Source organism: Lissotriton helveticus, chromosome 2_1 (genome assembly GCF_964261635.1).
Source record: "Lissotriton helveticus chromosome 2_1, aLisHel1.1, whole genome shotgun sequence".
Taxonomy (NCBI): domain Eukaryota; kingdom Metazoa; phylum Chordata; class Amphibia; order Caudata; family Salamandridae; genus Lissotriton; species Lissotriton helveticus.
The window spans coordinates 1,070,917,493-1,070,941,165 of record NC_136059.1 but is presented as its reverse complement, the minus strand read 5'-3'; positions in this window follow the sequence as shown (position 1 = coordinate 1,070,941,165).

The window sequence follows — 23,673 nt, the reverse complement described above, 5'->3', positions numbered from 1 at the left end:
CATTGGGCTTGAGATATTGCATCCTCTCGGCCATCTATAATCTTGGTCACAGTTGGATCAAATACATTATTGTAATAGTTAATTAAAAGCAAATCAAATGACGTTTGCAGGGTAATTCGAAGCAGCTGAAAATACAGGGATGTACAAAGTTCTCTAACCGTAATGTCTGTCAAAGTCACTGATACAAAAGTAATCAGACCTCCTTTAGATCGGCTTGATCTTGACTGAGTAGCTGTGACACGAGGAGGCATATCCATCTATATAGGGTGAGTTTGTTAGCCGGGTCTCTTGGCAGGAGATACTTGTTGTTAGATTTGGGGGTCTCTGGTTGGCACAGGTGAGTACTTGTGGCAAACAGGGACCCTCTCCACTAGTCAGGGCAAGGGACTTACTCCTAAAAATAACCCCTGCTCACCCTCTAGGTAGTGTGGTGCGAGCAGACAAGGCTAAACTTCAGGGCGTTATTGGCAAAGCATTTATGACCATATACAGTAACTTAGGTATACACCACAAATGGACACCAGTCTAAGAGTTGTTTAAAAAAATTAGTATTCTTTATGTATATATCTATGCAGACTTAATATAAGACCACAATAACGTTGCAAATTACCACAATACTGTTTGGAATCAAGAGTTCTTTGTAAATACGCTTAATGTCAGTTCTGTGCGGTTCGTACCTCCAGGGCGACTCTTCGGTGGTTAAAAATGAGCACAACAAGTCTAACATCAATGCGGACCATCTGGTCCGAGACGTGCACCCTTTGGTGCGATGCGCACACAGTACCTTCTTGGATTGTTGAGTTCGACACGGGCAATGCGGGGACAAAGGCAGACGCACTCAGGAGGCTGGTCGGTGGCTTCACTGGTCCAAGTCCAGCTCGTAACAGGCGTTGTGATGTGCAGCATAGGAGCGGGACCTCAGGGAAGCGCGGCAGATGGTCCAGGTCTTCTGAGCAGAGTCCGTGGCATAGCGAGGCGTTTGAGCCGTACCTTCTTGGTGAGGCTGTTTCCCTGGGGCGGCAGTGCGGCACTCAGCAGCCAGTACGCGATGTACCAGGCGGCTTTGACAGTGCGGCGTGGCCCCAGAGGAGGATAGTACGGTGCGGTTGGGTACGCTCCAAACGTAAGAACCGTACCTCACTGGATGACGGGCTGTGTAAGTCCGTGGCGACTGCAGTTGGTGGCGGTGTGGCTCAAATTGGGGGAAAGTGAAGCACGGTGCGGAGCGGCCCAATTAAGTACAGTGAAACCTATGGTTTTAAGATCAGCGTAGACACACGGTGCAGGGCGGCATGCAGCACGGGTTTCCAGGCGTCAACAAGAAGGGGGGGCGATGCGCACTCGGCGACGGGTTCAGCGGGGCACGGACACAGGCAGTCCAGCAGCTCTCAGCGAAGGCGGGAGAAGAACCCAATGGTCCTGGGGCTCAGTTCAGGGGGCAAGCTCGCTTCCAAGCCCTTGGAGATCGTTTGTTTGAAGCACAAGTCTTTTCAGCAAAATAAACAAGTCTTTGTAGGTTCCTTCTCTCCTTTGGCAGCAAGGCAACCACTCCAGGCCAGTCCCCCAGGAAAGGGACAGTACTCCTCCTTCAGCTTTCCCGGTTCCTCCTCCTCAGGCAGAGATTTCTTCTTGGATCAAAGCAGGATCTGATTTCTTAGGAGCAGGGCTCCTACTTTTATACCCAAAATCCTTTGTTCTTTCAGGCCAGGGTGGCCTTTGCCTAATCCAGTTCAGTCCTTGAGCACTTTGTTTTGCAGACTTTGGCCTCTTCTTTCAGTGTGCAAGGCAGGGACATCAGATGCTCCGCAGGAGGTGGAGCCAGCATTGTGGTGGCAAGTACAGTCCAGGAGTACTCTGTTGACAGTCTTCCCTTCCCTCTTTACAAGGTGCAGGGCAGAGACATTAGACGCTCCCCAGGGGGTGGAGCCAGCATTGAGGTGGCAGAGCATAGCCCTGTTCAGAGTCAAGGGGCACTCCCCCCACCCATCCTGGTGCAATCTCTCTATTCACCACCTGTCAGCCCCAGCCTGTCTCCTGGAATTCCCCAGCCCTGTCACACACACAAACCAGACAGCAGATACACATAAGAGCAGAGGAGGACTGAAATGGTTAGGCAAGCAAACACCAGCTTTCTAAAAGTGGTGTTTGCAAACACAGGATATTAAAATCAACTTTACTAAAATATGTATTTTATTATGCTGAGTTCAGGCATATTAAACTTGACTTTCTACCATGTTCCCTGAGCCTGCTGGGATTATAGAGTGTAATAATTCCAGCAGCCCATTCTGGCCTATGAGAACAGGTAGCTTTCCAATAGTGAAACGAAAATGGCTGTAATTCACTTTTAGGACATGCCACACACATCAGGGCTTGTCCTACTTTATGCTTACAATACACCCTGCCCTTGGGCCTACCATAGGGGTGACTCACATGAAGTAAAGGGGAGTTTTAGGGGCAGGCAAGTGTGTGCACTTGCCCAGCCAGCATAACAGTACCAGACTGCACGCAGGTTCTGCAATGGCAGACCCTAGACACATTTTACCAGGCTGCTTCTGTGGGTGACACAACCAGTGCTGCAAGCCCACTAGCAGCATTTGGAGTTACAAGCCCTGGCACTCCTGGTGCACTTTACTGGGGTCTGACAGTAAACCAAATAAGCCAATCATGGAAACCAATCAACATATACACTTCGTGGAGGGAGCACTTGCACTGTGGCACTGGATGGCAGTGGCACAGTGCCCTGAGCAGCTAACACCAGCGAAACACATGAGGCACATCAGCAAAAAGTGGAAGGGAGACTCACGCCAAGGTGCCAGGTCTAACACTTGTGTGTTGCTCTACCAGCATTTTCTGGTCCGGGTTGTCAATCTTGGAGCGGTGACCCGCAATGTTCCATGAGATCATACTAAAACCCTCCTCCCGGGTGGTTCCCGGATTAGACACAGAGTGGAGTTGGGAAGATGGTATTACACAGTGTTTTTTTGTAATTATGCCTTCCGGTTCCATTGGCGGTCAATCTGTAATTCCAAGGTAGACAGAACCTCAAATCTATTTGACAGGGGGAGCTTGTTTTGTGATCTTGAAAAAATTATTTCAGCTGTTTTGGAGCTTAGCTGTGGTGGTCTGTTTAAGTGTTCAGTCGAAACACAGGCTCTTGGCTGATAGAAATATCCTAGGGGTTGTGTTCTGACGCCCTCAGAGAAATACAATGTAATAGAGCTTTAACCAGACTCAGATTCCTGAAATTTACAATTATACAATACCCAGGGGAAGACTTTGGGGCTAAACTCAAACAGTTAACTCTTCTTGTGGAGATAATTTCCTCAGAAAGATCACTTGGCCAGTTAGAGTTTCTCTTCAGCCAGAAGAAGACTTTATTTACTAAACATACATGTGATTCATACTGCGCCTTCCGGAGCGAGGGAACATTCTCCAATATTATTATGTAAGGTGTACACGTTGGTGGAATATCGAGTCGTATATCCTTTGGGTCAGGTTGATTAACACTATTTAATGTGTTAGACACCCTATGATCAGTTTCCCGTGATTCTCGTACCGCTTGCTTAACTGAGGCCTGAATAGATGGTAATGGGTTTCAGAGCATGGGACTTGCATATTGCTTTATTCTTCTACTTGTCGGTTGACATGTTCTTTATTTAAAAGCCCAATATTTGCCCTTCGAGTTCCTTGAGAGTTCCCTTGGATATTTGACAAGTAACCCTCCTCCCCTCCCTAAGCGCCTTGAGACCCTATGGGTATGTAGTGCGCTATATAAATTCTTTGACTTGACTTGACTCAGTGCCTCTACTCTACTTATAAGCCTTTCTTTAACCAATGTTATGGCTTCAATCTTTCCCTCTAGTAGGGTTAATTTTTCAATTGTCCCAGAACATGATTTGTTCACCCAGTTGATTAAAACTAACTGAATAATTCTTTTAAGGTTTCTTTATGTCAATATCTCCCTTGGGAGTCCTTCTTGTATGTGTTTTCCCTGGATTTTTATTTTTATTTAAGCTTTGTATGGGTAGAGGTTTAGGGTGGATGAACATTTGTGGTTCATCTTTATTCAAGTCTTGTCTACTTTACATGCATGGGGGACTGTCTAACCGAGATATGACTTCAAGTGTAGATAAGGATTACCTATTTGTGACCGCACAAGGGTTAGAAATCAAGTGAGGAGTGCATTCAGGGGTCTCTCCGAAAGGTAATGATTCTGCGCACTATAAACACTTGGACGTGGTCTGATTAACAAAGCCTTTCTGCTTAGATTCAGTTTGATCAGCATGTGTGGTTTTAGAGATAGTAGAACCAGTCTTTTTTATTGCTGAGTCATCCTTGCCTCGCCCTGCCAATCTTGCTTTCAATAGCACCCATAACAGATGTCAGGTAGCTTTTAATTCAGTTGGATTGGACCTCACCATTTTACTTGTTAGGTCTAAATGACTGTCTTTTCTCTTTCCCATCTTGGAGTCGGAACAAATGTACCTTCTAGAAACTTTGCAGAGTCTTGGAACACTTCTTCGCAGATGACCGGTCCAAGTTCAATTACAAGGAGACAAAAATGGGCAAATACCAAGAGACTGGGACCAGCCCAGCCGCTACCAGACACTGAAGGGCGCAGATGGGCCGGCCCTTGGCCCAGGCATTGCTCGGGTAAGGCCTGGGCATGCCCACTGGCATCCTGCATTGTGGGAGACCAACATTGGTTTTGTGGGGAGTGAGGCCCCTCCCACTCACACGAGCACAGGTGGAGGCTGGGGGGCCGAGTCTCACCCCAGGATAGGACTGAAAACTTGGCAATGCAGGATATACACAGCCCGTTTTACTCAATTATTTCCACCACTGAGAAAAAGATGGTTTCGAATTCACCAGTAATTCCTGCATTGGTTTGATGCCCTCATAGCTAAGAATCCTTATGGCCAAGGACTAGTTTAAGGGAGAGAAAAGGACAACAATAAGGAGTGGTGACAAACAGATGAAGATGGCACAACCAACAAGGGAAGAGGTATCACATCAGGAGGTCAACATGATGAATAGGGAAACAGGCATTAGGACTCCAAATAACTTAATACTTGACAAGGAAGAGGTTAGGGTGTTGACAATGTAGATGAAGATGGCACACCTAACAAGCTCACAGTTTACAAGTGGCAATGCACCACAGCAAAGCGAAACATAAGAAGAGGAGAATGACTATGGCAAACAAGTGTTGAGTATCTGAGGCTTTACCTCTTCAATCCGAGGGGCTTGCTTCCTCTACGTGGATAGATAAATACAGTGGATCTGAGATGGGAATAAATGCGAAAGGGCACAGCTGGGGAGGGGGTCCATATTAGACAAAAGACATCTTAGTCCTTCAGTGTGCACTCCACGGCACGTCCTCTCCAACCTGCATCTACCAGTCTCTCTACCAGTCTACAAGTCTTCAAGTCTTTCTGCGGCCATTCTTTGTGTGGGTGGAGGCAGGGGCTCCAGCAAGTCCTGGGGAGAAGGTAAGTGGACCACCAACATTGCTGTTGTTGTTGCTGCAAGCTTGGATCTTGATTTATTTTCTTCATTGCTACACTGCTTGCTACCCAGCTCATGTGCATTAACAGGATCCCCTCGGACTTGTTCTGTGCTGAACCTCTGATATGGGCTCCCTATATAAATATCCTGCCTAATGCAATGTAAGTGGGTGCCTCTATCCCTAACTCATGGAGACGGGATGAAATGATGCCTATTTATAAAAAGGATTCAAGGCAGAGCCTGTTAAATACCGCCCCATATCCCTGATCAATAACATCCACAAAATATACAGTAAACAACTCTTGGTAAGACTTTGAGATTGGATTAGATCAATGAGACCCTATCCCACCTGTAAGCTGGATTAATTCCCAAAACTAACATTGTGGACCAGATTTTTCAGTTTTTGAAACCTAAAATGGATCGTTGCGACCTGGAACGGCGGGCGCTCTTCGTCGCCTTCATTGACCTTCGTGTAGGATTTGACCTTGTCCCAAGGGCAAAACCTTTGGAGGTCTTCATGAAAATCGGGGTTCCCTAAGGGCTATTGTTGTTGAATCGGAATCTGACCACCGATAACTATCCCAGAGCCTGGTAGGAGAAACTACAGAGAACTTTCCAACAGGCCACGGTGTTCGGCAAGGGTGTGCCCAGTCTCCCACATTATTTTTATTAATCATTAATGAAAGTATACCCTATTTAATTAATTGTGGGAATGACGCTCCAAATATTGCTGACTCCAAAATACCAACTCTGAAATACGCAGACGATACACTCCTCTTATCCAAAACTTCTGTATGTCTTAATGTCCCTTGTAAATACCACAGCCTTGAAATAAACAAGTGTAAAACAAAATATATGATATTCAGACAAAGCAAGAAAGTCAGAGGGAATGTACCTCTAGATGAAGCCAAATTGGATAAGGACAGAATTTGACTATCAAGGAGAGAGGTTGTCTAACTCCAGTAATTGGTCAGGCCAAATAGGATAAAGCTTTCTGTCCCTTAGTTATAAGGCCGGGTCTATCATCAGATTTGCTAAGAAAGCCCCCTCCATCCTATTTCTCAGGCACCGAAACTATATAGGGTGCAAGACTTCAGTGCCGCTATTTACGATTCTCATTTTTAGGGATTTGCAATTGGGACATGTTAGATAAAGGCAAGAATTCATTTTTAAGATCTCTATTGAAGCTACTAAGAGGTACTCCACTACTCCTCTTAAGGTGTGACCTAAATGTTAGGCAAAAGTCAGACACAGTCCAACTTAAACCTATTTGTTTTGGGCAAGGATATGGGCAACTGAGCGACTTGCACCATACAGAGTGCCTTGCAGAAATCCTTGCCCATCACCTGACCCTTAGGACCCAATGGCTAGCTCATATCAAAGTATGGCTGGTTAAACTAAGATTGCCTGATTTCTGCCTCCAACCATCATCAATGACCAGCAGCTCCTGAGGTCTCATGAAAGACCTCTACTAGAAGGTTGTCCTTGGCTTTAATATTCCTGCTGCTCTCTCTGGCAGTCTATCAGATCAGTACCTGTCTTTTAAATGTGGCTTTCATTTTGTAGGTTTTATGGACCATGTGAATATGCCATTCTCTAGGTCTCTTTATACCAACTTTAGATTGGGGATTTTACCAACTGCTCCTTTTACCTCTTCTTGGAGGAATAATGTTAACTTCTCCAATCTCTGCCTCATGGGTTGTCATTCAGTGGAGAATGACGAGCACCTACTGTTTCTCTGTGGTGCTTACACCAAACAGTGTGCTCACTGTATTATCCCTCTGTGCCTCATCCTTCGGCTTGACGAAAGGCACTATGTCTTGAGAATATGCAGGTCAGATACTAGGAGCTGTGTTGTTAACTCGGTTGCTAGCTACTTAAAGTCTGTATGGCACCTCAGAAAAAGAGGTATAAAATACCCTAGCACATGGGTTTATGACTCCTTTTAAGTGATTATGGGCCCGATGTAGGTAATAGGGAATTACCGATTCCTAAATACCGAATTTTACTGATTCGGTATTTAGAAATCAGTATTTCAGATGTAGGTAAGAATTGGGTAAAAAATACCGAATTCTTAATATTCATTGTTACCGAATCGGTAATTGAGATTCGGTAATACCGAATACCTACCCATTCATTCCTATGGGCTTGGAGGCCCATAGGAATGAATGTGAAGACATTTGGTATAACCGATTCAGTATTACCGAATCGGTAATACCAGGAGGTATTTAAATGGTGCCAGGGTTCCAAAGGACACCCTGTTGCACCCCTGAAATGTGCATGTGTGCACATGTGGTACACATGCATGTCCTAAAGGCATGGATGTGTGCCACATGGCACATTTCAAAAAGCAAAAAAGTGCATTTTGAAAGGAAATCACTACTTACCACCAACTTGAAGTTAGAGGTAAATAGCGATTCCTTAAGGCTGAGGTGCACTGTTTTAAGTGCTACCTACGTTGTATTTAAGAAATCGGTATTACTGATTCCTTACATCCCACATGGCTAAATACCGGTCGGTAACAGTGAAATTTAACGAATTTCACCGTTACCGACCGGTATTTGCCCACCTACATCTGGCCCTATGTGTCTTTTATGCTTTTGTATATTTTTATCTGCTAGATAATAGGTTTTGTAGAAAGGACCTATTATGTTCCTGTTCGTTGGAAATGGAATTTTCTTTTAATGTTTTCACTGAATTGAAATGCTTATGCTCTGCCATGTTTTGTTTTTTAAGTTTGATTTATTGAAGAAAAATAGAGGGAGGGGAGGAGAGGGGGAGAGAAAGGGAAGAGTTACAATAAATAGATATACAAAATAAGCAATACATTAATGGTTTCATGTAGGGTATGCATAAGAAGCATGAGGAATGATGAAGAATAGCACTTAAGCTTAAATAAAAGGCAAAATATAATACGATGAAACTTAGTAATTACAGCAATCAAAGAATAAGAAAATCATGGGGGTTTACGTACTTCAACTGTGTTAGGATCAGGGGAGGAATGTACAGGAGCAGAGGAAGAAAGGTATGTTACTAAAGGAAGCCAGATCAAGTCCCGTTTAATAGCCAGGGATTAAGGGGATACCTAATTGGTATCCAAACGGTGATGAAAACAAACCGCATTCCACCAAGATTGGTAGGAAATAGTTGCAGCCTGTTTCCAGTTCGAAGTGATGGTGTGGAAAGCTATAGCTATGAAGAGGTCGAGTCGAAGATAGTGGCTGGAAGAAAGGGGAAGTTCTGGTGAGAGGGAACCGAGAAAAATTTGTGTAGGGGTAAAGGGAACTTGGAATTGAAAGACTTTCTGTATTTGTTTCCAAACTATAGGCCAGAACTGGGAAGTAGGAGGGCAGTCAAACAGCATATGTTTGAGGTCTGCAGCGGGACAAGGGCTTTCTCCGCGTCTAAAGAGATAGCTGCGACGGGAAGAGGTAAAGAGGAAGCTTTGCCAAGTATATTATGGAAAACACGTGAATTGTCGGAGGAGAGACGTCCTTTGACAAACCCCGATTGTTCAGCACCAATGAGGTCTGGTAGAAGAGGGTCCATGCATAATGCTAAAATCTTGGCTAAAATTTTATAATCAGTATTGACTAAGGAGATTGGTCTGTAATTTTTGCATAAGGTATGATCCTTATCATCTTTGGGAATCAAACAAATTAAAGCCTGTTGAAAAGAACCACTTGAGGAACCGGCTCCAAGGAGGGTTTGAAATAAAAGTAGGAGTTTGGGAAGAAGAAGAGAGGCAAAATGACTGTAGAATTCAATAGTAAAACTGTCGGGACCCGGAGATTTACCATGACGTAATTTAGAAACAGCATGGGAAATTTCGGAGAGCGAAATGTCTTGTTCCAAGGAATGGAAATCAACATGGGAAATTAAAGGAGAGGGAAGAGAGTGAAAGTAAGAAAGGAGATTGTCAGACTTCGGAACTTGTTCAGGAGTATAAAGATTATCGTAAAATTTGACAAACTCTGTGAGGATATCTTTATCCTTAAATGTAGATTCTCCAGAAGAGGTTTTGATAGATTCAATCTTTGTGCGTTCCTTTCGTATTTTTAAATAATTAGCCAAGAGTTTCCCCATCTTATTCTTACCGCCATAATATCTGGAGTTACATTTTAGTAAGCTATTAGAAGCAGCATCGGTTGTGTATTTGTTAAATGAAATCTTTGCCTCAATGAGTGATTTAAGAGAAGAGTCAGATTTAGATGCATAATAGGCAAGTTCTAAAGCTTTAATATCAGCTAATATTTTCTCTGACTTAGCTTCTCGGAGCTTCTTCCGTCTGGCCACAAAATTGATGATAAAACCCCTAGAGGCTGCTTTAAATGAGTCCCAAACCGTAACAAAAGGGGAATCAGGGGTATGGTTTAAAAGAAAAAGGGGCAGATCTATGAAGGCCCTGCGCCGCCGGTGAGTCACTTTTTCCCATGTTAAAAGTGACGCACCGGCGGCGCAAGGCCTTCATAAATCTGCCCCAAAATTCTTTGGTAAAGGCAGTAAATTCGGTAAAAAAAAGTGGGTTCTAGAAGCAAAGCATTATTGAACTGCCATCTTCCAGAATGGGGAGAAAATGGGATTAAGTCAAGATCTACAAAAACTGGAGCATGGTCGGAAAGCAGGATGGAGCCAATTACAGAGCGGATAGCATGTTGCGATAGGGATTTACTAAGAAAAATATGGTCAATGCGGGATTGGGACTGATGAGGAGGGGAGTAGAAACTATATTCTCTAACATCTGGGTTACACACTCTCCAAATATCTACTAAAGCATCACTTTGAAAAGAATTAACAAATTGAGTGTGCATCCGAGAGGGAACAAATTTGACTTTTGACTGTCGATCAAGGAAGGGGTCAATAACTTGATTACAATCTCCTCCAAGAAGTATGTAGTCCCCAGAAAGGGAGGACAGTTTAGTAGAGATAGAGGGCCAAAAGGACCTGTCTATCCCAGTAGGGGAATACACATTAAAAAGGGTGAGAGGAATATTATCTATAAGTAATGTAACAAGAACCCAACGGCCTTCAACATCATATTCATGAACGATGGAGGAAACGTTTAACTTTTATGCAACAAAATTACAACACCATTTTTCCTAGTTGCCGTGGGGGAACAAATAACATGACCCACCCAACAACGCTTGAGCTTTAGAGCCTCTACCTCAGCAAGATGCGTCTCATGAAGGAGGGCAACATCAGTCTTAAGTCTTGCCAAATGTGAGAGAACTCTTTGCCTTTTAATGGGATTAGTCAATCCCTTAACGTTCCATGTCGTTACACGGAATGGAACAGTTGAGAAAAACAACTAGCAGCAACATGCCTATTAATGCATAAAAAATAAACAAAGTTAGTTGAGAATAGTGAAGTTCTAATGATAAAGAGAAAAGGATAAGAGAAAATAAAGAAAAAAGGGAAAGATGCAGAGAGAAGAGGGGAAAAACTGCTACAGAAAAAACACTGAAACATAGAAGAAAAAAGAGAAGAAATAGACCAGAGAATAGAAAGAAGATAGAAAGTGGGAGAAGAGAGAAAAGAGAAGGAAGAAAATGACTGAAAGCAAGCAGAGAAAAAGAAAAGGAGAAAGGGGACAGGAACAATAGATAACAAGAAGACAGTACATGTCCAAAACGAACGACTGAAAGACATACTTACGGGTACCGGAAATGCAAACGAAAACGGGGGTGTAGGTATCAGAAAGATGACAGCGACATCACCAAGAGTGGACGCCAGACCGTAGTAATCACAAATCCACAGGCAGCGTACAAACACCATGCAAACATCGGATGAAAAAAGGGAGAAGAAAGGGTGGTGTCTGTAAATGTAAGAGGAGAAAAAGAGTAAATCTATGAAGAACAAGGGAAATCTGATACCGGTCAGAGGACAATAAGTATAAAAATAGAGAAGAAAAATCGCACCAATAACAAGAGATTCAGAGAACTAATAACAACAACATTAATGATATTCGACCAGAAGAGACTGTAAGTTCAATCAGGGCGGTTTGGAAACATCCATAACATCAGGGCTCTGTTGACGGAGAAATTCTTGAAGAACAGCAGGGTCTTCAAAAGTGGTGGTTTTGTCCTTGTAGGTAACCTTGAAGAGACACGGGTGAAGAAGACCATATCTTGCATTGAGAGCTCTGAGCTGAGGACGTAGGTCGAGAAATCTTTTCCGTCTATCCGCTGTGGCCTTGGAGACATCCTGAGATAGATTAAGACGGTGACCTTGTCACATGATTTGTTTTTTGAGTTTCGCAGCTGAAAGAACCTGTAGGAGATCAGTGTACTGAAGGAATAGCATGATGACCCCTCTAGGCTTAGAAGAAACTCGAGGACCAAGGCTATGAGCTCTTTGGATGTTGATGGAGTCTAGAGCTGGAGTATCCAAAATCTTTGAAAGAAAAGTCTGAAAGAAAGCAGTAGGGTTAGACCCCTCCGTCAATTCCGGAAGCCCGTAAAGGCGGAGGTTGTTCCTACGATTTCTGTTTTTCAAATCCTCTGACTGTTTCTTAAGCAAAAGAACCTCAGTCTCCAGTGAGGAAATGCGTGAGCAGGAGTAGTGAAGGGATTCCGAAGATTGTTCTAGTATAAGAACACGGGATTTCAAAGTAGACCATTTGTCTTGCATGGCTTGCATGTTCTTAGTGGTAGCTTCCATGAAGGGTTTGAGAGCGCGGATTTCCTCTTGGATGATATCCATGGAAGAAGAAGAGGCGCCGTTCTCAGGAGCAGGAGGATCCTTCTTGAGACGTTTACCGGAAACTAGAGGTGTTTTCCCACCATTCTGAGATTTAGGAATAGCTCCATGCGAAACGTCAGGTTTTGACGGCTTGCCTCCTTCCATATCCTGAAGAGGGGAGTCAGAATCTGATCCGGAAGGCAACTTAGTACTCGTAGCAAGCTTCAAGTTGCGGAGTTTCCCCATACAAGAACACTGAGCAGTGATGAAAAAGAGGAAAGCACTTTGAGAAAGCAAAAACATTCAGGAGCGAAGAGAATGAAGCAGAAACAAGCCTGGCCGTTATATAGCAGTTGAGTTGAAATAAAAAGTCAAAGTGAAGAGTGCGTCAGACATTTCTTGAGGTATGAGGCACACAGCATCACAAAATGGCGGCTGAAGAAGTAAGATTAATTTCAGGTTCCATAAAAGAGGAAATGTGGCATTTTTCAATAGTGCACATTAAAAAAGACTCACCACAAAAATAGGAGTTGCCCCAGTACATTCACAGACAGTTTATGGTAGTGATTGTGCCTCAGATAGCGAGAGGCGTGTTGTGCACAAAATGGCGGTCGGGACTGAAATTCCCGACCGAAACGAGCAAGTCCGCGAAAAAGCCGCAATCTCCAAAATAGTGAGGGCGCTAGGTTCACCTCACATTACGGTCACATTTAAGCTATGTGCCGAGGCTGGGCGACTGCAGATGCTGCCGAGAAGAGCTTCGGGGGGAGGGTCGGCTCCGGAGCTCCAGAGCTCCGGGACCACGCCGCCATCTTCCGCAATGCGTAGCCACGCCCCCTCTGCCATGTTTTTAAATCTATGCTGCTATGTGTACTTTTATGGTTTTCTATAACCGAAATAAAGACAAATGATGATAATGATGACACAAAAAATAAACAAATCAACCCACCACCATAGCACATCACAATACAAAACAATACAATAACACTGCAAAAATACAACACAACGAAAATCACAGCATAGCTAAAAAACACAACTCTGCAAAATAGCAACACAAAACAGTAACTTACGACAACCTTCACTGCACAACAACACATGCCACCCACAGTCCTTCCACAACACTTTGACTTGCATGAAGTGAACATTTAATATGGGAATAAACGTGAAGCGGAAATTTGTTATGGGAATAAATTCCATATTTGATATTTCACTCTTTAACTATTTGCATATCTACTACATATTATGTCACCAGTGCTTATTTTGAGCTGGTGGTTTCCAGTGTTCGGCATTAGGTCTTCATTATGATGTTGGTGGGCCCGCCACAAACAGGCCGTCGTGGATGGCCAACTGACATCTACTGAAGCAGTGTGACCACAGGATTATGATCCAGCAGCCAAAGGCATTAGACAGAGAGACCAACCAATACTTTTCCCACGGGCTCAAAGAGCCCATCGGAGCAGCAGTGAGGCTGTAATCCCTACAATAGGGATGGTGCCTGCTCAGACACCGTAGGGATTACTACTCCACCACTGCTCTGACGGGCTTCTTGAGCCCGTATGAGCAGCGGCGGGTCAGTAATCCCCATAGGGATGATGCCTGCTCAGACACGGTAGGGATTATGGCCCCACCTCTACTCCGATGTGCTTCTTGAGCCCATATGAGCAGCGGTGGGACCGTAATCCCTATGATAGGGATGATGCCAGCTCAGACACCACTGTAGGGATTACGATACCCGTATTCCTCTGCCTTCCACCATCAAATGGCAGACAGAAAGGGAGTTTTGGGATCCCAAGCAAGGCCCCATCCTCCCTGGGCCTCTGCTAAGGGACCCGGGGGGGCACACATGGTGCCCCCCCAAACACCCATGCACCCTGTACCAGGCACTGTGTGGTTCCTGTAACACGGTGCAGGGATGATTGTTAACATGCCCTATTTAATTGTGGCTTGTGCTGCAGCCCTTTTCTGTGCTGCAGCCCTCTTCCGGGCAGCAGCAAAAGCCACAATTGAAAAATGCATGTTTTCGGCCACCTTCCTGGCGGTCGGATCATAATGAGGTGGGTAGAGCTGCCGATTACGTGTCGGCCTGACTCCATCCTGATACGATGTCAGTCGGACACTCGTCCGACCATCATCGTAATAAGGTACTTAATTCTTCACACTGACACTAATGGCATTCCACCACATGGTTGCACAGTCTGTCTAATTTTGAGATGAGTATAACACCAGTATTTTTTAATTCAATATTAATTGAAAAATGACTATTCCACGCAATTCTTATAGCTTCGAAGGCCTGGAATAGACTGAATGATCACACTTGTAGGAGTGCAATCATTAATAATTGTGTTGGTACTTATATTGGCATTGCTGACAGAGGCAATATGTGGTACAGGCTTCAATGGCCACCTAAGAAGGGACCTGCCACTTACTTTTTTTTTTTTTTACAAATTAAGCACTATAATGTCATTGCTATATGCTATAACAGAAGGTAGAAATCATCGGCTTGTACCCACTGGTACCTACATATTGATCATGCTTTCTGTTTTGTGCTGCCAGAAGAACTCCATTTTACACACCAGAGATAGCAGATCATTGTGGGTAGCCTAGTTTTAACAGTTCAAATGTATTTCTGCATTTTTTCTAACAGGATCCTAATGAAGGCTGGTAACACAAATATCTATTAACGTGATTTGCAGTTGCAGAAATAGACTTCATATAATCATGTCAGAATGTATGTATGCACAGGCAGTTGCAAATTTCAATGTGTAGTTTCTTGTGTACTATAGAAAACATAAGCTGCAAAATCACCTGATCACTTGTTGCCCATCGCGCATTTTTTGCATTATATTTTATTCGATACAAATTAGGAACTCGAATTTTTAAATAGAAAGAACACATTCCTTACTAAAGTGCTATAACTTATTAACAGCACTACGACTTTATCAAATATTTCCAGAAGGTATACTGATTTAATGATAGCACATACTATGTGATTGAGTCGACCTCTCGAAGCACACACTAACAGGCATCAGAGCATCTCTCTGCTTTATGGTCTGGCACTCCATCCTTTTCAAAAACATCCGCAGACCTGACGCTCCTCCGCCTTAGCCTCTGTTTAAATGTTTCCTTAGACATTCTTACCGGCTTATATGTGTTAGCTCTTCATTTCCATCAATTAATTGTATTCTTTGCACTCTGTGCCAACAAACCCACGGTTTTTGAGAATAGTAGGATTTGCAACTACAAAAGGGCTTTGTAAATCTCTCCCTTAGTGAATCACTAGAGTCGCTCGCAAGCAGGGACAGCACCAGAGTTTTTTTTCAGTATTTAATATGTTTGTTGCCTTCATGTATGTTTAATCTTACCCTTCACGTTTTCCATATTTAATAATAAATTCCATTTAAACGATTTTTTTTTAAAGTGGCACTGATTGCCACATTTTCCCACAACCCAATTTAATTTCCACTTATGTTGTAAACATGTATTGTGTAACTACTTCTTTTATTACCGTAGTTAATGTCTCCCCATCCACCTGTCTATAATTGGCATTATCCTCTGTATTTTTGTGTTGTCACAGTACTTGCTGCTCCCCCTGATAACTATTCTGCCCTTCGTTGCTTTGGATGTTATGCTTTTGCTTGGCCACGTTTCCAAATTTCTTACTGAACTTGTTTTGCTTTGATCCACTCCTTGTATTTGCATGTGTGCATTTAATCTCTTCAGGATCTGGCATCACCCACAAATACTTGGTTGTCCCTGAGCGCATTAATACGGGGCTGTAAGCATACAGCACTGAATAAAATGAGTGTTCGTTGATTCATTTCTGTATTCCCCTCAATTTACATCAAGGATAGCAGCATTGCTAAGCAGGCAAATAATAGGGTTTTCAGCTTCTATATATTTTTTATACACCAGTGCCTTGTTGGCATATTAAAAGGTTGAATGTTTGTGAAGGATTGCAATCTCTGTTCAGTTTGACTTGTAGAAATTTAAATTGACCTGAGTCCCTGTGCTGAATCATTAGAAAATCATAGGCTCCACCTGCTTGGCTGACTCTGGTTTATCTCTGCATTTACGAGCACACTTACAGAAATGGAGAGCATGATGGCTTCCCCTCCATCTAAATTGAATCCAGAGGGTGATCTTCAACTGCCACTTACTATGCTAATTCACAATCTCTTAGGTAAAGACAATTGCGCCTAAGTACACTACCTGAACATCTCTTGTGTGATACGCTAGCAGAGATTCCAATTACAGCTCATCACACAAAGACACAAAGACATGACGGAACATGTGAGATTATTCACCTATTTGAACAGAGGTAGACCCATGCATGTGTTTTGTATAGAAAAATGCATTAAATATTTCTTTTAAAAAAAGCATGTCACTGATCCTTATCTAGGAAGGAAGTGTGTTGTAAAGCAAATATTATAATTTCAAAAATATTATTGTGTAGAGAATCTTTACTCTGTTGATTATAACCAGACAGCATGAAAAAACGTTTTTTGATGAATAATAGACTGCGCTGTGAATGTCTCTCACATCTTTCACTTCGTCATAGTTCACTGAGTTGTTATGGAGAATTGTAAGTAAATAAATCTGTCAGTTAATACATGAATTGACAATAGAACATTGTTAGTTGTACGTAAGAAAAACTAGAAAAAAAGAGAGCTCGAGCAGCATCAGCGCATTAAAAAGACAACGTACTATAGGCTCGACAACCTGAGTATTATTTGTATATGAAGATCAGTTTCTGAAGAAAGCAACAAAATATAATGGCATTGCTCCAGTGAATGAATGCTTTAAAATATATTTTGTGAAGATACGACTCACTAAACTCAAAAGGAAGGTACCCTTCTTAAAAGCACAACAGAGGTAACATTCCAATGCAGCAGCGGCTGCTGCTAATCTGACATGTGGGTGCAGCATGGGGGGAAAATTCCCCAAAAATAAAGAAATGTACACTTACTTTTCACTGCACCGGGCTCGATCGTCTGCTCCCATGCCCCACTTCTCCTCTGCTCCCAGCATTGCAATTCTCATGAGCACAGGTTCCCATATTTCCCAAGCAATCCTAGCTCTGCTCTCATGCTATTACTCCTAACATTAGAGAAGCACTGGGATTGGGCGGAGCGGACCAGTTTTACTCTGCAGCAGGGACTGGGAGCCTGTGCCCCTGAGCACTGCTGATATCTCCAAGGTACAGCCTGGAGATATGAAAGTGCGCATTTCGGTTTGGCCATACTAAAACGGCAGGCCAAACCGACATGTTCTTTGAGTGCCTACCACTCCTCCTCCCCCTGCTGTGTGACGCTGCAACATGGCCTGCATCGCCCTAGACTCCGTGCCTGGAAGTGAAAAATTAAATGACAATAAAATAGTTTTATTGTCATTTTATTATTATTTTGCCTGCTGCCTTTCAGCAGTGGGGCAACGTTCTTCCACCATAGCAGAGGAGCCGCCCCTGTTCAAATGTTTCCTTAGATATTCTTACTGGTTTATAAGTGTTAGCTCATTCATTTCCATCAAAAGTTTGTATTTTGTGCACTCTGTGGCAACACACCCACGGTTTTTGAGACTAGCAGGATTTGCAACCACAAAGGGGCTTTGTAATTCTGTCCCTTATAATGGTGGGCTGATGCATTTTGTCCAGAAACATACCCTGATCATCCCCATGGGCTATTTAAGAAAAGGCAATAGCTTTTTTTTAACATTCATCTAACCCAATCTTACTCTTTAACTATACCTGGTATTCCAAGCTTCCTTTTTATTTTTTTATTTTTTATTAATGCATATTGAACGTTTATATGCAAAATTATTCTAATTCACAGTCTGAGGGAAGTGGAGAGAGAGAAAGGAACAAAGAGAAATCAAAATTATGCAGTACTTTTTACAAATGTAACTCCCCCTAGGGTCTCGCCTTTTGGACTGAACTGCTCACTGTGATAATGTGCCATTTTGTACTATAAATGTTCACTGTACCTTTAACTTGTGGAATCCTGTATGAGATTCTCTGTTGGAATGAAGGCTTCTCTGGGAGTCAGTTGTGAGTTAGTCATTGGTGGATGAGGTCAATAAACCCACTTATCCATACTTGAAGTCTCCTGTTTCCTCCTTTTCATGTGGTGTACACCACATTAATTTCGCGATGAGGATGGGATAACCTCAACACGACGGAAAAGAATTGAAATCACCCCTCCTCCAGCGGCTGAATTTAAAGAAGAGAAACGGTGACTTCCCAGCGGCTGTAAAGACAGTTTTGAAGGCAGTGTACTTTATGGTGAGGAGAGCGGTGGGGATAATTTTAAAGCGAACATTTAAAACGATTAAAAGCGTTTATTTTAAGGCGAATTGGGTGATGGAAGTCGCGAGCGCATATTAAATTGGAGAAGGGAGCGTGAGCACAACCGAACGTTGAGTCATTGATTGACTGTGCGCTTCGACTCTACTTTCTAGCTGTATGTTTCAACTCTGTACGCTTCAACTCTACGTTATCTTACGTTGCGTTTCAGCGCTGCGTTTCAACTCTGCGTCATCAACGTAGTGCTTGAGTCGAGCTTTCGGCTACACATTTTGTCATTTGTCTTGCGTTTCAGCTCATGCGTCTCAAAGTTCTGTTTGACTTGACTGACTGTTACTAAGCAACGTGAGGACAATGACTCAGTGTGCACGAAGGAAAGGATTTTGTTAATGGAATTAACAAACTACGAGGGACATTCCATTGTTTCATTGTGACGCATAATAAAGCAGATAAAGTAATGTTGAGAGCGAAAGAACTAAAAAAGGGCTAAAAAAAAAAAAGAGGATTCTTTTGAACAAAGGAAGGAAAAGAATATTGAAGGAAAGTAGAACTCCTTGTTACAAACAAAAAAAAAAGGGAAAGGAAAAATGCAGAATGTTACTCAACCAGCTTTTTTCTTAGTTAGCCCTGGAGAACCAAATGTTAAATGGAAAAAGTGGAAGAAGATTTTTGCTAACTATGCTAGGGTTTGTGGACCAAATTTGAGCGCAGAAAGGAAACTTGCTCTTCTTTTACATTGTCTGGGTGGTTAAGGGCAGGATGTGTTGGAACACTTGCCAGATTTGCCTTTAGCAGATCAAAGAAATCTAAATGAGTATGAAATTGCTATATTACAATTAGATCGTCATTACTTGCCAAGACTAAGCACAATAATGGAGTGGTATCACGTTGGCTTGAGGGAACAGAATAAGGATGAGACAGTTGAAGAGTATGTATCATCTCTCAGAAAATTGGCATCTTCGTGCAATTTCGGACAAACTCTTGATGAGAGAATACGAGACCAATTTGTTTTGAGATGTGCACATGATGATATTAGGAAAGAGTTATGGCTAAAAGATGAACCTCCCCTTTTGTTACTCCATATGAAATTCAATGTGATATCACATGAGTGTATAGGCACGGCTGTTCGTGTGTATTTCTCACCAATGTTCATCCACTCCAACCACAGCAGACAGTTCTCATGTGAAAGACATAAACAGAGTCTTGCAAAAATAAAGCCATGTAGTAACATGTGCAAAAGCTGTGTATCATGGCTGCAGGGCTCATGCTAACTTAGTGTTGTCGACAATGTCCCTATCGGCCATGTGACACTGGTGGATTATGTAGCAAATGTAGCAAATGTAGCAGAACCAAAATTATGCAGTAAGTGCCACTGACACAAAATCACATAATTCCTATAACCATATACCATGGACTTACTTGGAGGTTAAAAATGCCAGGTTAAAGTTAGCCAATTTTACGGTGCTTTAGGTGTCAGAGCATATGCACTGAGAATTGGAAAGTAATGCCCAGTGTGCTGAGTTAAAAAGTCAGCCGCATCAATCCACATAAAACGGCAGTGACCATACAAAAAGAGGCACTTTCTGACAACCTGAAATACCATTCTCTACAATTCAAGAAATTGGATATTGTCAGGAAGGAAATTCTAAAATTTCAAGAGGATGCCTCTACATATAAGCTAGCAAATGCAGGTCACTGGGTTCAAAGACAAGTACTGGGCTTACATGATGTTGTGAGAAGAGAAACATAACATGGGCCGGACAATTAACACTTGTTTTGTCAGATCTGCAACCTTCCAACTACTTTGTCATCTAATGTTACAGTCTGCCATATAGTTGAGCCATGAGCTGACAAAGGATTGTCATACTGGCACTGAGACACTTTGGGAGCGTGAGATAGGTTTGGGATGTTAACCACAGCTCAAAATGTAGGCCTCCTTCAGACTAGCAGGAGTAGGGGAAATCTGAGCCAACCACAATTGCTCTCACAATTCTTTTCTTGCTCATGCGGTGTATTTATACAGGAGCAGGCAGCATTCCTGTCTTTAAAAGTTGCATGGCCAATGCTGTTGTCATGAGTTTCAGTTATTGCCATTTAGCATTTTATTATTCATTTGATAGCATCTCTGCCCTGTATGTGTTGCCCTATCGATTACAGGCCTTCTCTGATTACCCCTTTTAGATTGTACATACACATAACACTCCACTGCCCCTATAGAAAGGAAGGTGTGATTTAGCTGCCTACATGTTTGAGTTGCCCTAGCCCTCCAACCAAACTGGGCTATATATACCTTTAAAACAGACTATCCAGGCAGATCCCTACCTCTTTGACGTGGCTCTGTCTTTCTCTTTCTGTCTTCCCACCTATCAGTTACACTTAACTTTAAAGAGTGATTGTTTTTAATTGATTGAATTCAGCATTGGTTATGGCTGAAAGCAGAAAAGAAGCTATGAAACATAACATAGGCTCTGAGGAATATATTCTAACTGCTAGATAAGTACAATTATAACTGTAGATCAAATTCAAAAATGCAGTGCTCCATGACATAAATTACTGAGACGGTCAACTACAAAGTTGCAGTTAACCGTCTTAAAAATTGAAATAATAATATTTAAACAATGATCAATCACAGGCACTGAATAGTGAATTAGCTCAAGAAGGCCAACCATGCACACCATCCCATAGGGGTCAGGGTGTATAGTTCTACTCTATATATGTATTTGCTATTTTCTTTTATTTATGCAATTTTATATAGCATTGGTTTTTAACCTGTGGTTCGTGACCCCTACTCAGGGGTCCGCTATAGCTTAGAAAGTTAAAGAATATTAACAGATTAAAAGGGTATAAATGATTAAAGAAGCAGAACTGATTTTTTTTTATCGTTCTGTAAATGTGAAGGAATTTCATATTGGAGGCTAAATATTAAGTTGGTATCCTAATTATATTTCTCAGTGTCTTTAATTGAGGGGGATTGTAAAACACACCTCATACACTGGGGCGAGATGTACTCTGTCAATCTAGCTGTGTTTGTACTCTTTACATTAAAACCAATAAACTTGATTATAAACAAAAAGTTGGTATCCTCAGATTTATTCACAGGAGCAGTCAAATAGAATATAGCATGGAGGATGAGCGACCTCAATTGAATTTACAAAGCTCCAGCCTTGCTATTAAAATGCTGAGTTTTTTTCTCCATGTTTGTTTATGAATTAAATATAATATTTCATTGTGTGTTTAACAAATGCTTGTTTCCATATTTTTGTGTATTGTTTTATGGTTCAGATCATCGATATTGCTTAGCCCGGGGGTCCCCAGATTCCAATAATGACTCAGTGGTGGTCCCAGATTCCAATAATGATTCATTGGGGGTACCCGGATTCCTAAAATGATTAAATGGCGGTCCAAAGAAGTCAAAAGATTAAGTACCCCAGTTATATTGCATTCACACTGCTGACGGGCCTACCTAGAATACTGTTCAGAGGAAATTATCTTACAGCTAAAGTGTAGATACAAAAGAAGCAACGTTCTAAATGCTGCAGGAAGTAGAACATTGGACATAGAATACTTTAGCAATGGAATTATCTACGAGCGAAGGCCACCGGCAATACAGCTATAACCAAGTAGGATAGGTGAGGTTACGATGCTTGTGAGCATATAGGGAAGTATAGCCCTATATGATGGTCAAACTACTGACCTACTAAATATTGCGCCCACTATTTCAACAGCCAGTATAATCAATTGAAGTATAAATTTACTATTTTTAACGCCGTGTATGCTTACCTTGATGATATAGTGGTAGTCACTTTTTCAAATGCAATCATTTTTTAGGTAGACTTCCCTTCCACAACGTAGAGTAGCGCTGTAACAACGAGTCACGGCGGATACAGACCTTATGACAGTGAAGGGGTTGGTGGAACAGTGAGTGGGGTAGTCCTGAACATGAGTTATCCAAGGGTGGAGACGTTCGGTGGCAGGTCTGTTGGGAGGAAAGGACAGTTTTAAAGACATGTACATTAGCCGTATACTCTTACTCCAAGTCCACCTCAGAGAACAACGCAAATTTATGGTGAATGGAGTATTTATTCCACCCCAGATAACAATGCATATTTATGTTAAAATGATTATTTATTCCACCTCAGAGAACAATGCAAATTTATATTGAATGCATTATTTATTAGTGGTGGTAGCTGTGATACCACCAGAGGGTCACCAATCTAAGAAATAAATTGTCCAGTAGCAAAGGCTTAGCAAAAAAATCTGTCATGTACCAACCGGTTTTGGACACATTAATTGTATTTTAGGGTAAGGAGTAATCAAATATGTTTTGTAACTTTTTGAAAGTGAAAACTACATCGTGAAAAAAAATGCATTTAACATTTTTTAAATGCACTTTATGGTAAGGGATAACCAACCAAAGTATTTTTTTTTACTTGTATTTTGGGACTCAGCCTCCACATGAAATATTATTGGCACTGGATACATTAACTAGGAGTGAATGCAAATGTGTACGAACAATTTAAAAAATGTATACCAAATAAGTGTGCTTAGAAACTGGCTGATATGGACATGAACTCTGCACAGACAACTTAAAATCCCAACATGGAGTCATAGTTGCACAGTGCAGCCCTATTCCATTGACGGCAGCTGCAGAGTATGTGCCACATCAAGCAGGGAAAGTTCTTCATCTGTCAGTGAAGATGTATGAGCTTAGCCATGCTTAAGAATGCTTCAGGGCCTTTTCTAACACAGAAAAATTCGAGCCTCGCTCCCAACCCTCTGGTGGGAGAGATATGACAGCACGAACGCGTGATTTAAAATTTCATGCAGCAAACAAGTAGAGCAATTCAGAATAACTGCTTTTGTTTCCCGAGGGCCTCTCGGGACAGGGCAGTTCATTAGAAGTAATGCTATGTGTGTTCTGCTATAGTTAACAAATGCACAGTGAGCAACAAAAGCAGTGGTTCGACAGACTGTGCAATAGGCGTTTAGTAACCAGAACAAAGAAAAAAAGAGAACATAAAAGAGTGGTTTTGAAATCTGTGAAGAGATGACATGCACAGCAAGGGCTTTGAGATATACAGATATCTGTCTCTTGAAGATGGAGACAACGTCAACTGGTTCTCCATATGGGGTAGTCCTGCACTGGCAGGAGCCGCGGTGGCAGACTACATCGTACGACATATTCCTTT